Below are 14161 nucleotides of genomic sequence, written 5' to 3' on the forward strand. Positions count from 1 at the left end.
CCTCGGCAATAAGAGCCAAGAAAGAGATTCAAGGAATTAGAGTAGGAAATGAAGAAATCAAATTGTCACTTTTCGCAGATGACATGATGGTATACTTAGAGAACCCCAAAGACTCTGCTAAAAAGCTATTCGAAATAATTCAGAATTTTAGCAAAGTCGCAGGATACAAAATAAATCCACATAAATCTTCAGGATTTTTATACATTACCAACACAATCCAACAGCAAGAGATACAAAGAGAAATTCCATTCAAAATAACAGTCGATAGTATAAAATATTTGGGAATATATCTACCAAAGGAGAGTCAGGAATTATATGAGCAAAATTACAAAACACTTGCCACAAAAATAAAGTCAGATTTAAATAATTGGAAAGACATTCAGTGTTCTTGGATAGGCCGAGCGAATATAATAAAGATGACAATACTCCCCAAACTAATCTATTTATTTAGTGCTATACCAATCAGACTCCCAAGAAACTATTTTAATGACCTAGAAAAAATAACAACAAAATTCATATGGAAGAATAAAAGGTCGAGAATTGCAAGGGAACTAATGAAAAAAAAGTCAGAGGAAGGTGATCTAAGTGTACCTGATTTAAAGCTATATTATAAAGCAACAGTCACCAAAACCATTTGGTATTGGCTAAGAAATAGACTAGTTGATCAGTGGCATAGGTTAGGTTCACAGGGCAAGATAGTGAATAAAAATAGCAATCTAATCTTTGACAAACCCAAAGATCCCAAATTTTGGGATAAGAATTCATTATTTGACAAAAACTGCTGGGAAAACTGGAAATTAGTATGGCAGAAGCTAGGCAGGGACCCACATTTAACACCACATACTAAGATTAGATCAAAATGGGTCCAAGATTTAGGCATAAAGAACGAAATCATAAATAAATTGGAGGAACATGGGATGGTTTACCTCTCAGACTTGTGGAGGAGGAAGGAGTTTGTGTCCAAGGGAGAACTAGAGACCATTATTGATCACAAAATAGAACATTTTGATTACACCAAATTAAAAAGTTTCTGCACAAACAAAACAAATGCAAACAAGATTAGAAGGGAAGTAACAAATTGGGAAAAAAATTTTACAGTTAAAGGTTCTGATAAAGGCCTCATCTCCAAAATATACAGAGAATTGACTTTAATTTATAAGAAATCAAGCCATTCTCCAGTTGATAAATGGTCAAAGGATATGAACAGACAATTTTCAGATGATGAAATTAAAACTATTTCCACTCATATGAAAGAGTGTTCCAAATCACTATTGATCAGAGAAATGCAAATTAAGACAACTCTGAGATACCATTACACACCTGTCAGATTGGCTAAGATGACAGGAACAAATAACGATGAATGTTGGAGGGGCTGTGGGAAAACTGGGACACTGATGCATTGTTGGTGGAGTTGTGAAAGAATCCAACCATTCTGGAGAGCAATCTGGAATTATGCCCAAAAAGTTATCAAAATGTGCATACCCTTTGACCCAGCCATACTACTACTGGGCTTATATCCCAAGGAACTACTAAAGAAGGGAAAGGGACCTGTATGTGCCAAAATGTTTGTGGCAGCCCTTTTCATAGTGGCTAGAAGCTGGAAGATGAATGGATGTCCATCAATTGGAGAATGGTTGGGTAAACTATGGTATATGAATGTTATGGAATATTATTGTTCTATAAGAAATGACCAACAGGAGAAATACAGAGAGGCTTGGAGAGACTTACATCAACTGATGCTGAGTGAAACGAGAAGAACCAGAAGATCATTATACACTTCAACAATGATATTGTATGAGGATGTATGCTGATGGAAGTGGATTTCTTCAACAGAGAAGAGCTAATCCAATTCCAATTGATTAATGATGGACAGAACCAGCTACATCCAGAAAAGGAACACTGGGAAATGAATGTAAACTGTTATTTTTACCTTCTGAATCCAATTCTTCCTGTGCAACAAAAAATTCGGTTCTACACACATATATTGTATCTAGAATATACTGTAATATATTTAACATATATAAGACTGCTTGCCATCTGGGGGAGGGGGTTGGGGGAGGAAGGGAAAAAATCTGAATAGAAGTAAGTGCAAGGGATAATGTTGTAAAAAATTACCCATGCATATGTACTGTCAAAAAATGTTATAATTATAAAATAAAATAAAAATTTTAAAAAAAAAGGGTTTGAAGAGATTCAAAAAAAAAAAAAAAAAAGAAATAATGATGTCAAAAAAAGAAAAATTGACTTGGAGTGTAGGATATTCAAAGAACAGTGGACTTATGATTACTTTTTCATGCAGTACAAGGAAAGAGCTGTATGTCTGATATGCCAAAATATAGTGTCTGTGTTCAAAGAATATAATTTGCATTGACACTATGAAACTCAACATAAAGAAAAGAGATAAAATATTAAAACTGAAAAATACACTGACAAGTCAGCAAAATATTTTTGTGAAGCAGAAGCACCTAAATATTTCCTCACTGCGAGCAAGTTTTCAATTTGCCAAGCTAATAGCACACACTGGCAGACCATTCATGGGGGGAGAATTTGTTAAAGAATGCCTTTTTTTTTTTTCCTTGAGGCTGGGGTTAAGTGACTTGCCCAGGGTCACACAGCTAGGAAGTATTAAGTGTCTGAGATCAGATTTGAATTCAGGTCCTCCTGAATTCAGGGCTTGTGCGCTATCCACTGCACCACCTAGCTGCCCCCTAAAGAATGCCTTCTTTCTGTTGCCAAAGAGATGTGTCCAGAGAAGGCCGATTTATTTAGTACAGTGAGTCTTTCAGGACCTACAATAACACGGAGGATTGAAGAAATGGGAGACAATCTGCATCAGTATTTGTAAAATTCCACACAAAAAATTCATATTTTTCCTTGGCACTCGACAAAAGCAATGATGTTCATGATTCTGCACAACTTCTAATTTTTACTCGTGGGACAAATGATTATTTTGAAGTCATAGAAGACCTTGCTGCACTGCAAAGCATCAAAGGGACAACTACAGGAGAGGATATCTATGAAAAGGTTTGCCAAACTATGACTGGTTTGGATCTGAACTGGGCTAAACTAGCCAGCATGACAACTGATGGTGCCCTCTAGCATTGGGGGGGCTAAGAAAGGAGTAATTGCTCACGTTAACCAAGAGATGGACAAACATAACCATTCTCATCCAGTAGCCATACACTGCCTCATCCACCAACAAGTGCTGTGTAGTAAATCACTGCAGTGGGACTCTGTTATGAAAATTGTAGTATCTTGTGTTAACTTCATTAGAGCTAATGCAATAAACCACAGACAATTTCAGGAATTTCTGTCTGAGCTAAATGTTGAGTATGAAGATGTTCTATATTACACAGAAGTCCATTGGTTGAGTCGAGGGAGAGTTTTGAAATGTTTCTATGATTTACTTCCACAGATTCTGCTTTCAAAAAACAAAGAAGTACCAGAGGTCAATGATGTAGAATGGAAATGGCACCTTGCCTTTATGAGAGATGTAACAGAGCTACTCAACAATTTCAATGTGCAACTTCAAGGAATGGGGAAGCTCATCTGTGATATGCAATCACATGTCAAAGCATTTGAAGTAAAACTAGGCCTCCTCATCAAACAAGTGAAAGAGGAAAACTTCTGCCCTCTCCCCACAATTCAAAATCTGTTAGCAGAAAAACCGCTGAAAACATGTGTGGATTCATTGGAAAAATTGCAAAAGGAGTTCCAATTTAGATTTAAAGAGCTCCATCTCCATGAACAAGACATACAGCTTTTCCTTAACCCATTTTCTATTGACATTGAAAATGTGGATACAATTTACCAAATGGAACTGGCTGAACTGCAGAATTGTGACTCTCTGAAAGATGCATTCAAGTCAAGCAGCCTTCATAATTTCTATGCATCTCTCCCCTCTGAGACATATCCTCATCTCAGGAACCATGAACTCAAAATTGCAACCATCTTTGGCAGCACTTATGTCTGTGAACAGACTTTTTCTAGAATGAAATATTTGAAATCTCCAACCAGATCAAGACTAACAGATGTACACTTGCATCACTTGTTACAACTAGCAGTAACAAATATGGAACCAGACACTGACCATCTCATTAGCCAAAAGTAGGCCCATAGTTCCCATTGAAATATTGGTAAGTTTGTTCATTTAACTTTACTTCATTTTAAATATTTGTTCCTGGTCTGTTTTTTCACTTCAAAATAAGATATATGCAGTGTGCATAGGAATTTGTTCATAGTTTTTGTTTTTATTATAGTCCGGACCTCCAACAGTCTGAGGGACAATGAACTGGCCCTCTATTTAAAAAGTTTGAGGACCACTGGTATAAGGGTTCGGGACCATGGGGTGCACAATCTCAACCCAGAAGTTGACCTCCTGAAGGCCCTGCACCAGTTGCAGGTCCCCAGACCCAGGCTTGTGTACTGGCATTAAGGGGGTATTCCAGGGGCTCTGGCATGGCTGAAGCACTCTGGCCTCGAGTAGTCGATCAATGTGGGGTTTTATTCCCCTCAAAGTCGGTTGCTCCAAAGGGTACTGGGCAACTCGAACTGGGGTTGCAGTGGCCAGTAGTTGTACTACTACTGGGGTTTGATGAGTTGCAAAACCAAAGGCATTTGACTCAGCCCATACCTCAGGAACAGCCCATTGAAATTCAATGAGGAGCATTGTAAAAGGCTGAAACTCTGAGTTGATACACTGAGGTGGGACAACAGACCACTAAAGGCTAATTACCAATTAGACAATACTCTATTAGCATATGCTTGGAAAATGGCCCTTTCCACTATTCTGTGCTGGCTACATCTTTTGGTGTATACAGAAAATTGTGGGAAGGATTAGGGGGTGGAGTAAGACAAGCCAGAATCATTTTGGTGCTAGAAGAGGAAAAAGAAGATTGCAGAGATCCTGTGTTCATTCCCTTCATTTCTACCGCTAAAGAACAAGGACTTTTGCTTATCCTGACTCCAGCTGATTCTAAGGTATCTAAGGTGCTAACGTGGTCATCACACTTACAGATATCAGGAGCCAAGTTGGACATGAAATTGATAACAATCACCCACAGATTGTTGGGATCCTCTGGATCAATAGGGGTGTAGATTCTGTAGGCTTACATGAGCCCTTCTAGATATCCTGCAGGGGACTCATCCTTAACTTGCCTAATTTCACTAACTTTAGACATGTTGGTTGGTTTCCTAGCTGCTGCCCACAGCCTATCTAATAGAAGCTGGAGACACCTGTCAAGAGCCTTCTTACCATCGTCAGTGTTGGGGGTCCCAGTCAGGATGGGGTTTGGGCAGGAAACACAAGTGATGCCCTAAATCTGTCATGGAGTGACCATCTGGGTCAAGAACCCTTTTTTGAGCCTCCCCCAGAATTCTTTCCCTCTCTTTAGTTGTGAAGAGAACAGGAGGAGTTTCTGGCAATCCTCCCATGTGGGCTGATGGGTATAAAAGACAGTTTCCAATAAGAAAATGAGGAATAGCAGTTTCTCAGAAAAGGGAGGGTTTTGCTGCTTCCAATTATATATATATATATATCAGCAGTGGAGAAGGGAACATATAGCAGCATAAAGGGGCTGGTCCGTTCCCCACTGGGAGGAATCTGTAGCAAGGGAAAAAGTAAGGTGTGGGATGGACCTTCAGGGGGAGCGGAATGGGTGGAGGAATGATCAGAGGTAGAATCCGTGGCTTCCAGTGCTCCATCTGTGGAGCCTCCCCTAGTGCAGGGAGGGCAATAACACAGAGGCAGAAGAGGAGACTATGGCTGGTGTATAAGGGGGGGAGGGAGCAGAGACAGTGGCCAGAGGGGAAGAATCAAGAGGGGACAGAGAAAGAGGGTCCACTGGGTCTAGGGCTTCTGAAGGGGGAGGCAAGATTGGGTACAGAGTGTTTTGTGGGGCTTGGATATCCATACCACCTGGGCTTTCAGATTTTGTAGTGTTCTTCAAAAACTACCCCCCCCCCCCCAGGGAATCCCTGATAACTAGGACAGTCCAGAACATGTCTCTGAACTTTGCTAGAAGGGGGTTTGAACTCCAACCAAGCCAATATATATGGGATTTGACCAGGATGACCCAGTTTCCCAAAGATAATATGCATTACATGGTATCTGACTGACAAGTTGAATGTCCCCTCAGGGGGCCATCCCACTGCAAAGGTGGGCTATTCCAGATGGCAAAGTGTCTGTAGTTGACCAGAACTGACCTTTAAACTATACCTTTGTGTTATGGCATGAAATTGTTTAAAATTTGCAAGAATCTACCTGAGAGGAGTCGGGGATAAGGTCTGAGAAGCTCCTTGACCCATGAGAGCAGAGAAAACACAGACTAACAAGACACAAACACAAGATAAGGCAGTGATGTACCGCCACAGAGAAACAGTCAAGACTGTCTTGCAGTGTCCCATGGAGGTTGTTAGTAAGGGCATTTGTCCAACAGAGGCCTTATCTGCTGAATCAGGAAGGTTTTTATTATCCTTTTCTTTTAATTTTATTAGCAGATTTTGAAAACTTTGACAGTCCCCTGATTTTTCAGGGAAAAACTTTTCGGGCCATTTTTTTTGTTGTTTGTTTGTTTGTTTTTTGCTTATGAATTAGTGCAACAGGTTACAGGTTAAAAGTTAGAAATTAAGAAATTACAGGCAATTTTTATCTCAAAACTTTAACAGAGCTCTTCAACCAACAAGACAGACAGACAAATCACACAGAACACATATAATTAGAAGAGTGTCCCCAAAAAGGCACTCAGAATCAGATCAGACCAGATGTGTCAGACACCCAGGACCATCACACAGCATCCTGTGGAGGTCAGCAAGAGTGTTAGTGCCATGTCCAGCTTAGCTACTTGCTACAGATACAGGAGTACTCACTCATCAGACCAGACAGGCAGCTGCAGGGGCCCCACAAAATCTTATCAACCAGAACTGGCTTTTATAGAATGTTCTATGCCAATTTTGAATCAAATTCAAAAATTTGGGTCTCACTCTCCTGGTCGGCAAAAAGAAATTACTCTTGGTGGCCACCCCCTAGGATCTGTAGTCTCCTTCACCCTCCAAGGAGAGGGACTGGCCGTCAGCCAGGCCAGTCTATCTCGGTGGAACCTCCAAATGAAATAGCCCAGGCAACAAAATTCAGGACAGCCAAGGTGTTCGTAATTTGAAAACATTTATTACTGGCCTGGATGGACCTCTTAATAGAGTTCCATCCCTAACAGAAGTAGAGACAGCCTTATAAGGATTCTTGTTCAGCCTTGTGGTTACACTTGACATTAAACATTGACTCGACTTCCTGCTTACAAAGGGAAATAGGGGGAGCTTACAGGATGCAAGGAGAATACACAATGGCAGATGTTGCCATAGAATAATGGAATAGGTCAGGGTTAACAGATTGTTAGGCAAACATTCTATAGAAAAAATACTTCTCTGAACATGGTTGAGCAAGCACTTTGTAGAGCAAAACACTTCCTTTAATTTTGTTGAGCAAATATTTTTCTATAAGCCCGAGGCCCCTTGACCCAGAACCAAGGTAGGAAACAATCTTTTGTCCATTCCACTCACTGTACATACAAAATTCATGAAAACATTGGTCACCCAAGTTGGATAGATGGTACAAATAAGTGGTTCCCATTTATTTGTTGAATTGTTCTGCAAAGTCTCTGTTAAAAAAAATCCTTTAATGAAACCATAAGCAATGAATAACTGTCCAGTGATATATTTTTCCTCCGTAAAATCTAAATGTTTCAAACAGCTTTGTTTCTATAGTGACTAAAAATCATCCTGCTCAGATGCACAATAATTCTGGTGCCACTGCAATGATTACATCAAATTGACTGCTTCTGAGTAAGTAGTTTTTCAACCTGTTATCAAATTGCTTCCAAAATTCCTCAAAAGTTCAACATTCAAATATAAACCAATTCCCACAGGACAGTTATGAGTGCCTTCATTTGCAGTCTGAACACTTCACTAGTTATCCCTAGTCTTCTGTGCCTTGTAATTATGTCATTAGCTATAAAATGGCATGAACAAGATATTATGGATTTTTGCATTCTTGTAGAACACATATTAGGCTTCTTGAAAACTATGATCATAGGCCATAGAGCCACCTATAAAAGTACCTTGAAACTATCATGGGGCACCCCAGTTGTTCTATAGAAACAAATCTTATATTGCCCCTCATTTGAAGTAAAGGTTACTTCCTGATTTAAATCTATTCTCTGCTTGTGTTACTATTCTTTAATATCACAGATTTTCTAATGAACTGTTTGACAGCACTGGTCAGTTATTCAATGGAGTTTCTATGAGGGTATAAATGGTGTGCCAGTGGTAGAAAAGGTTGGTTCATATATAAACATATACATAAAGGTTGATTTATTTATAAACACACACACACATATGTAAACATTATTTTTTAAAACAATGTATGCAACTTAACTTTAAATACATTTATTATTTAACATGGAAGATATCATTAGCCTTTAGAAAAGTAAATATTTTATATCATAATTAGCTATTCCCTTTTGTTGACTAGTTGACCAAAGATAAAGAGAATATTTACCTAACAAGAGTTTTTAAAAATTCTACCATTTCCTACTACAAACTGTATGAGCAAGCATTTTCACGCTATTATTTTTTTAAATCAAAACACAGAAATAAACATGATGCATAAGCAGATTGAAGTATATCTTAATCTGGTGACTAGCTAAATATCGTGAACCATTGTTAAAATTAAATGTCCAACATCAAAATTAGGAGTGTACATTATATATGTATGTATCATTGTTTTGTTTTGTTAACCATCTTCCAAGTTGTAATTTATTTCATTTTAGCACATGATCTCTTTGGGATAAAAGCCCTCTAGAAACACTTCTGTATCAAAGGGTATGCACAGTTTGATAACTTTTTGAGCCTAGTTCCAAAATGCTCTCCAGACTGGCTGGATCCATTCACAATTCCACCAACAATGAATTAGTGACTCAGTTTTCCCATATCCCTTCCAACATTTGTCATTATATATTTGAATTCAACAAAAATTGCAAAAAAAAAGATATTTAATATGAAGTCTTGTAGATAATAAGCATATGAAATCTTCCTGGGTTTCTTTTAACTTTTAAACTGTGTCTCATAAAATACTTCTAATTTTATGAGTCAAATATAGTTAGAATATAATTTTATGCTTTATATGTAATTTATTATAATACATATTGTGGTTACATTCTATTACATATTATATTATATGTCACATATAATTATAAACATTATATTATGTAAATTTTAGTTTGGAACTTTTTTTTTACCAGAAATTATCATATATATTAGATTATTAATAATAAATGAAATTTCTCTGGAGGTTTGAAACACACTTTTTTGGTGTTGAAAAGGATTTGTGGAACAAAAAAAACATGATGAATATATGAAGAAAGGAGCCTTTGATGTTTTTAAATTTAATGGAATATCATTTAGTATTTTCTGCTTATCCCATCCATACCTGAGAAATATATTAAGGAGTCAGCTACCAATACAAAACTTTGTAAGATATGAAAAACAAAGAAGGGCCAAAATAATACATGGGATAAGGAAAAAGTTGCAAAGTATGTCATTAGGGAAGTGATTTCTCAGGAGATCTATAGATACTCTTATAGGACTATGCAAAAAAAAAAAAAAAAAAAAAAAAGAATTCCTCTTATCTATTCTATATACTTGCCCTTCAATTTCAAGTAAAATTTCAAAAGGATCTTGTCCTCCACACTGCTGATTTTTTTCAGATTATTACTTCTGCCCTACTGCTGTGTTGTTTATAGGGATTAGGATATATATTATTTATTTGACAGGTATTTTCTTACATTTCTATTTGTTAGCAGTTTTTAGCACATCATTAATACTTCATATTAGTTTGTCATTCATTAATTCAAGTAAGCAGAATAGTTCATTGAAAATACTTCTGGACATAAATAGAGAGGATATATATTTTAATCTTGTCTCTGACATTTCCTTCCTACTTATTTGAACTTGGGAAAATCCCTTAATTCCTAGGTCTTACATTGCTCATTTATAAAATGAGGTTGAACTAAATGACTTCTATATATTTCTGGCCCTAAATCTATGCTTCTGTGACTATTAAAATCTCCTTCAAAACTAATATTTTATCATTTCTTTGGGAGCAAAATTCCTAAGCCAGTTCATTTGATAAATGTTACTATTTCTTCAAGGAAGCAATTGAAAAATTGTGTGCTAGAGCAGACTAGTTATTGTATTACCAACCAGAGAAATGATGAGAGAAATAAATTATTATTCATGGACTTTACCCACCTTTTTCCTTTGACATTAAACACCAAGGGAGTGGAGAGAAAGTTATGAATCACATATATAAAATCAGGGCCACCCAGTTACAAATGAATTAATATATCTAATCAGTTCTATTTAAATCTACTAAAAAACATAAATTGCATATACAACACCTGATTTTAGTCACTGACTCTTTAAGCAATTTTATTAAACCTTACAGGAATGCTTATATAGGATGAATTTTTAAAGATAAACTACACAATTAACTCTTATAGTTTATCATGTATTTGACAATTTGAGATATTCTATTCTTTGGAAGAAATTGCTGTAGTAATTTTCACAAGAGAAGGGAATTGCCAATAAATACTTCCAGGAACAATAAGCATAGTGTACAGAACAAGGAAGGCAAGGGGAGCTGCCATTCTATTCCCAAAACTATATCTGGAACACTGTGAACTGTCTGAGCCTTACTTTGAGCAATTAAATCTAGTCCAGAAAAGGAGAAGGAATGGAAAGGAATTCATATGAGGACTTGTGAAGGAACTAAGAATACTTACGCTATAAAAAAGGAACTTGGTCATGGGTTGTCTGATTTTTTGAAGGAGAATGCATTGGAAAGAGAATTGGTTTGGGGGTCATATCCTAGCTCTGCTACTTGTTATCCATGTGAGCTTAAGAAATTACTTAACCTTTCTGGGTTTTATTTGCTCATCTTTAAAATGAGGGTGTCAGATTAGATAGTCTCTAAATCCATGAAAATATTGTTCTCCTAAGAATTTCCCTTTCAAAGTGGGGTTAATTATTCCATTTGGAATTGTATTATAGTTCTCATAACAGAACTAGAACCAATTTTTTAAAGAATTTTTTTGTTTTCAAAATATATACATAATTTTCAACATCCACCCTTAAAAGCCTTGCATTTCAATTTTGTCCATGCCTTCCCCCATCCTCTTCCCTGTATGCTAAACATGTGCAATTCTTCTATACATATTTCCACAATTATCATGTGGCACAATAAAAATCAGAGCAAAAAGGAAAGAAATGAGAAAAGAAAACAAAATGCAAGCAAACAACAACAGAAAGTGAAATAGCTATGTTGTGATCCACACTTAGTTCCCACAGTTCTCTCTCTGGGTACAGATGGCACTCTCCATCACAAGACCATTGAAACCGGTCTGAATCATCTCATTGTTGAAAAAAACCACATCCATCTGAATTGGTCATTGCATTATCTTGTGGTTGCTGTGTCAATGAATCAAAATGTTTTAATGTAACAGAGACAGATTTTTTGACTCATCTAAGGCACTTTATTCATAATAAGAAACGTCTAAAAGTAGAAGAGGTTCTTGGAAGGGAAAGTGAGATCTTCAAGCAGGTTGAATGAGCACTTGTCAGGGACATTGAAAAGAGAACATGTATTCAAGAATAGGCTAGCTTAGATGATTTTTTTAAGCCTCTGAGAGTCATTGTTTCTATGAAATGTTCAATGCCAGCATTAAATCATTTCTTTCTTGATTTATAGCTTTAAATTCTCTAAGTTACCAATAAGATCAATAAATGCTCCATAGGAAAGAAGGGGACAAAAAATTGGTCAAGATATTCACCACCACCCTGATCCCAACTCAAGTTATGTGATCATAGAAAATTAACATTTTTATAATGCTTACTATGTGCCACTGTACAAAGGGTGTTATAATCATCTCATTTGAACCAAAACCATACCAATGCTAGGAGGTAGGTAATATTGTCATTTTCCAGATAAGGAAATTGAGGCAAATAGAAATTAAATGACTTATCATTCCTAGAGTCTGGTTTCGGGTTGAACTCAAGTCTTTTTGATTCCAGCTCTTTTTGACTCTAGACAATGTACCTACCATCTGGCTACTTCAGAAATGACAGGGAATGAGCATTAATGTGTAAGAGATGGAAATGAAAGAAAAGGTATAAAAGATATAATGGAAAGTTCATATAAAGGAATGGGCAATATAGGAGACTGAAGTTTTGTAAAAGGATATCCAAGTCTGGAAGCATGGGTAAGAACACTAGGCAGAGACCCTCCAAAGGAATGAGTTTCTTCCACTTTTTTTCTAGCTCCTCTTGCTGGGCCTGCTAGTCAATTAGATCATTTCCTGGGATCTCCTCAGCAATGGTATTACTCTCACCAGCACTATTACTCAGAACATTATTGCTGTTTCTTCATATTGGAAAAGCTTCTCCAGGATCTCTCATTGTAGTACTTCTCTCTGATACAGGTGTGTGTCCCTTTAATCCTAAGACATGGGGGTTAGGCTGAAGAGCTGGGCCCTGAATCAAGATTGATGCAAAAATTCTCCAAGGTGGTACCAGCTCAGAACAGTGGTGTACCATCTTCACCCAGTTCTTTAGCTGGTTAACATCATTTTGGGGGCAATTACAGTATTTAAAAATGTTTTAAATGGAGCATCTAGGTGGTACAGTGTAGAAGGCCAGGACTCTGAAAAAGTGTACTTGAATCAAGGACAGCATGGTACTTACAGCTAAGCACCTATTCAGGGTGAGATAATGGTTCCCTACTTAATGTGATGGTGATGTAATCTTATTGAGGTGTTTAAGGGAGTCTCAGACACGTAGAAGACTTCAGGCTCCAGACTCCATCTTTGACCAGTCATGTGGTAGCTCTCCTGCGTCCTTCACTTCTCCACCTAAAGATCCTGGGACCCTCCAGAGAGCTGGACATTGTAGCACAGAAGAAAAAAGTACAGGCCCTGGGTAAGGAGAACCTAAATTCAAATATGGCCTCAAATACTTACTACCCGTATGACCTCACCTGTATGATCTTAAATACTCCTGTATGACCTTAGGCAAGTCACTTAACCCTGTTTGCCTCAATTTGATAAAATGAACTGGAGAAGGAAATGGCAAAACACTTCAGTATCTTTATCAAAAAAAAATTCCATATGTGGTCATGAAGAGTTGAACAGAACTAATGAATTAAAAAATGAATTTTAAAACCTAGTTTGGAAGTGAGCTTTTAATTAATTAACTTAATTAAATTAAATTAAAGGTTTGGAAACCTTTAATCTTTTGTTTTAAATCTTTAAGTTGAAATAACTTAATATTTAACTTATAGATAATTATTTTAAAATCTCAAAAAATTAAATATTTATATTTTTCTATCATTTTTCATTGCCTCTGTAGCAGGGAGTATGTTTGTTGGAACATATTTGGAAATGAGCTCATAATAGGTCATCTCAAGACGTGTTTGCTAGAATAAGCCTAAAAACCTTATGAAGTCACAGAAATTTTGTGACTGAGATGACAACACAATCCCCTTATTATTACTGAAAAGAAAGAGCTACTGATTCAATGGATTTTAAAAAAACATTCTCCATTCTCTCTGTTCTCTGTTTCTTTCTTCCTTCAACTGTCCAAATTATCATGAAACTTATCATGGTAGAACAAGGTGGGAAGTGGATAAGGAAGAAGGAATACACTTCTCCATGAAGATGAATTAGCAAGCAACTCTTCCAAGAAAATTTCTAGAGCCTTTGGCAGCCACCCTATAAATTCAAGAGATTTTAAAAAAGATTAGAAATTATGATCTGCATTTGTGAATGGAGTAATAATCTAGAAGAGTGGAAAGGATAGTTTCTGCAATGGAGAAGATACTGAACTCAGGTGAAAGAGGTCAAACCCTGGACCGACCTGTCAGAAGAGACGGACCAGAAGGAAATATTTGGATAGTACAGAACAGAGCCAAAGTGAAATGTGTAAAAGCTTGTTCAAAGCTAAGACATAACATGAACTGATGCAGTTTTTAAAGCAGAATCAGGAAAACAACATCTACAATTATGTAAATGAAAATAACTGCATATTGTAAATTAGAAGGAACAAACTTGGCTCC

At 36.8% G+C, this 14161-nt stretch overlaps 1 protein-coding gene; it reads right to left on the reverse strand.

The window, feature by feature from the left end:
• LOC141542405 (nonsense-mediated mRNA decay factor SMG5-like) overlaps positions 1-14161 on the reverse strand; it is a 74349-nt gene that overhangs the window by 35986 nt on the left and 24202 nt on the right.

This window comes from Sminthopsis crassicaudata, chromosome 1, assembly GCF_048593235.1.
Source record: "Sminthopsis crassicaudata isolate SCR6 chromosome 1, ASM4859323v1, whole genome shotgun sequence".
NCBI lineage: Eukaryota > Metazoa > Chordata > Mammalia > Dasyuromorphia > Dasyuridae > Sminthopsis > Sminthopsis crassicaudata.